The sequence below is a fragment of the Rhincodon typus genome, chromosome 46 (assembly GCF_021869965.1).
Source record: "Rhincodon typus isolate 14 chromosome 46, sRhiTyp1.1, whole genome shotgun sequence".
Lineage (NCBI taxonomy): Eukaryota > Metazoa > Chordata > Chondrichthyes > Orectolobiformes > Rhincodontidae > Rhincodon > Rhincodon typus.
This window is the reverse complement of record NC_063377.1, coordinates 6130750-6134670: the sequence shown is the minus strand read 5'-3', so window position 1 is coordinate 6134670 and position 3921 is coordinate 6130750. Positions and strand designations below refer to the sequence as shown.

The 3921-nt window shown below is 50.1% G+C and overlaps 1 protein-coding gene across 1 annotated transcript in view; it reads right to left on the bottom strand.

Annotated features, from left to right (window-relative positions):
- The window catches only part of LOC125487846 (RNA-binding protein MEX3B-like), a 12948-nt gene that overhangs the window by 2186 nt on the left and 6841 nt on the right, over window positions 1–3921 (bottom strand). The window lies entirely within an intron of this gene.

Here is a 3921-nt window from a genome sequence, read left to right as displayed (position 1 = left end):
CCTAACCCGCACATCCCTGGGCACTACGGGACAATTTAGCACGGCCAATCCACCCTAACCCGCACATCCCTGGGCACTACGGGACAAGTTAGCATAGATGAGGCGACCACTTCGCAGAACATCTATGTTCTGCTCGCAAAAAAGACCCTGAGCTTCCCGCTGCCTGCCACTTTGCCACACCACCCTGTTCCCTGGCCAACATCTGTGTCTCAGTGCTCCAGCAAAGCTCAGTGCAAACTGGAAGAACACCACCTGATTTTCCACTTGGGAACTGTACAGCCTTCTGGACACAATATTGACACAAATATAACTTTAGGGCTTGAGTTCTCCCATGTTCTTACCCCTAACACCACACACTAGGCCTTATCATCACAAGTCTGCTATTACACACAACCCTAATGTTAGTCCCCATTAACAGCTATTCACCCTCCTAGCCAGATTGTTATCCACTCCATTGTTTGTTCAACTGCTCTTCTCTCTCTTTGGGCTCTGTCCCCACCCCTCGTTTACTCCTAACCCATTCCCCTCACCCTATCATCTACATAAAAAAATTTTCCTAGCTACCATCAGTTCTGAGGAAGGGTCACTGGACCTGAAACGTTAACTCTGATTTCTTTCCACAGCTGCTGCCAGAACCTGCTGAGCTTTCCCGAAAATTTCTGTTTTTATTTCGGATTTCCAGCATCCGCAGTTCTTTAGGTTTCTATTTACCGCCTAGCCTGCATATCTCTGGGCACTACAGGGCAATATAGCATGGCCAACCCACCCTAACCTCGACATTTTTGGACTGTGGGACCACGCGGACAGCTGTCCAAGGGTTGAATTGTGCAAAGTGAGCACGCGAAAATAAACGCCACAGAAAAGAGGAAACTGACCAAAACATTTTAACCTCGCATCAGGACACAGACGCATGAATGCCCAGTCTCAGAAGAATGATTCTGTGATTCACTGAAGTCTTCAGAGAAAACTGGGGTAAGGAGCAGGCTGTTGGGCCCCTTGAGCCTGCCCCATCACTCAGTAAGATCATGACTGGGCTCACAAATTGACAGTATCAGAACTACCCAAAGAACTACCCAGCTAGTCCCACCTCTATAGCCCTCTAAGGTCATCCCAAACTTGCAATCTGCAGCCTCCCCACCCCACCGCCCAGGTAACCCTCCACCAAGAGACAGTAAGAACTGCCGATGCTGGAGTCTGAGATAACACAGTGTGGAGCTGGATGAACACAGCAGGCCAGGCAGCATCAGAGGAGCAGGAAAGCTGACGTTTCAGGTCGGGACCCTTCTTCAGAAATCTTTCACCAAGAACGCCTTAAAAACAGCTTCAGGCACCACCACCACCTCCTCCTCCTCACGGTCAGCACTCCAAAGATTTGTGCTGGCCAGATTAAAAACTCACCTGATCTTGCCTGTTTTTAATGCAAGATCCCTTCGTTTTTTAAGGGGGAGTGTCGCCAGGGAACTGCAAACTTGAAACCATCCAAAGAATTGAAAAGGCAGAAGGCAGGATGACACAGGGTCCTGTGTAAAACATTGGCCAGGCCACAGCTAGAGAGTACAGTGTGCAGTTCTGGAATGCACATTATCAGAGGGATGTCACAGCACTGGAAAAGGGGGCAGAGGGAGACCTACCGGGATGTTGCCCTGTGGCTGGCGTCGCGGAGGAATATAACACGGAAACAGGTCCTTCCGCCCAACTCGTCCAATGCCGACCAGGTTTCCTGAACTGACCTTGTCCCATTTGTCACCGTTTGGCCCATATCCCTCTAAACCTTTCCTATTCATGTACTCATCCAGATGCCTTTTAAATGTTGTCATTGTACCAGCCTCCACCATTTCCTCTGGCAGCTCGTTCCATACACACACCACCCTCTGCGTGAAAAAGCTGCCCCATAGGTCCTTTTTAAATTGTTCCCTTCTCACCTTAAACCTATGCCCATCTAGTTTTGGGAAAAGAGGGAAAAGACCTTGGCTATTCACCTTATCTCTGCCTCTTGTGATTTTATAAACCTCTATAAAGGTCACCCCTCAGCCTCTTACGATCCAGTGAAAAAAATCCCATCTCTCTAGCCTCACCTTGTAGCTCAAACCTCCAGAGTTTCAGCGATGCGAGAGAGAGAGATTGGACAGACTGGGGTTTGTTCTCCTCAGAGCGGAGATGGGGGGGGCAGGGTTCGAATGGATAAAATGATGAGGGTCATCGATAGGGGAGACAGGAAGGAACATTTCCCCCCTTGGTGGAGGGATTAATGACCAGGAGGGGTAAGATTTAAGGGAAGGGGCAGCAGGTTTAGAGGGGAGGGGAGGATAGACTCTGTCACCCAGAGGGTGGAGTGGAATCTGGAACTCTCTTCCTGTAAAGGGTGGGAGCGGCAGAAATCTTCATCAAATTGAAGATGTGTTTAGTTGGGCACTTGCGATGCCAAGGCTGGGAAACAGCACCAGTACAGTTAAGTGGTTATTTTTGACCAGCACGGACACGATGGGCCAAAGGGCCATTTTTTTTGTGCTGTGTACATCAAGGACTCTGACCTTCTGTAGCCAAACAAGTCCTATAGGATTGTATAACTCTTCCAGACAGAGGGCTTGGCATTAAAATTGGACGAAATGCCAAGTGGGCCTTGACTAGAGCATTGGCAGCACCACACTGTAAGAAAGGTGGCGAAGACAGAGAAGGTGCCAGGAAGACTAAGGACAAAGGTTCTGGGAATCTGGGACATCGGTGACGCGGATAGAGTGGAGAAGCCGAAAGAGGTCCCCCTCAGAGGAAGAAAGGCTTGATTTGACAGAGGGGTCCAAAACGATGAGGGGGTTCGGAAGAGGAAACCGACTTTGGGAGACAGTGGGTTTTGAAGGGGCATGGATCAAAGATGATCACTGAAAGAAGCAATTGAGACATGGTTGGGGGCTGGGGGGGGGGGGGGGGGGGGGGGTTTCCATGTGGTGAGGGGGTTAGGATCGGAGGAGGGGGGAGTTCCTGAGTTCAGGCCCCTTCCCCCCCAACCCCAAGGCAGCTGAATGCCTGGCCCCCAGTGGCAGAGTGATCGGAATCGGGGGTTGCTGGAGAGGCCAGGATTGGAGGAGCACAGAGGGTTGTAAGAGGTGACGGAGATAGGGAGGGGATGGCATGGACTGGGGAGGCGATGGCCTAGTGGTTTTATCACTGGACTGTTAATCCAGAGACTGGGTCTCGGGTTCAAATTCCAGATGGTGGAATTTGAATTCAATAAATATTGGAATTAAGCATCCAATGATGACTATGATTGTTGGTAAAAACCCATCTGGTTCACTAATGTCCTTTAGGGAAGGAAACTGCCATCCTTACCTGGTCTGGTCTACATGTGACGCCAGACCCACAGCAATGTGGTTGACTCTCAAATGCCCTCTGGGGCAACTGGGGATGGGCAATAAATGCTGGGCCTAGCCAGCGACACCCTCATCCCGTGAATGAATAAAAGGGAATAAAAAACAGCGTGCAGGTGCTACAATGGGACTGAAAGATGAAGAATGAAGCGAAAGGGTGTTTACGTCCCTAATGCAGCCGAGTTCTCGATTAGGATTTCAACACCAAACAAGCTGCAGCCCCCAGGGCCCTGCTGGGAATGGAAATACAGAGCAGCCTGGGTCATCCCAGACGTCTGTACTCATTCCCCAGCGATTATCACCCCCTGGCGAGGTGTTTCCACTGTCAAAACACTGACTACAAAGAGTTTACATCAACCAGTCCCTAGGCAGGGAGGAGACTGACGTTATGACTGCTCAAGTATCACAGCAGGGAAGTGCAATGTTGGAAGACCAACAGAAAGCATGTACAACACATTCTGGCAGAGAGCACTGCAGCCTTCATAAACTGTACACCCCTGTGACTAAATATTGGTGGGGGACAGGGTCTGTCGCTGTATAACACTGGGGTACAGTACCG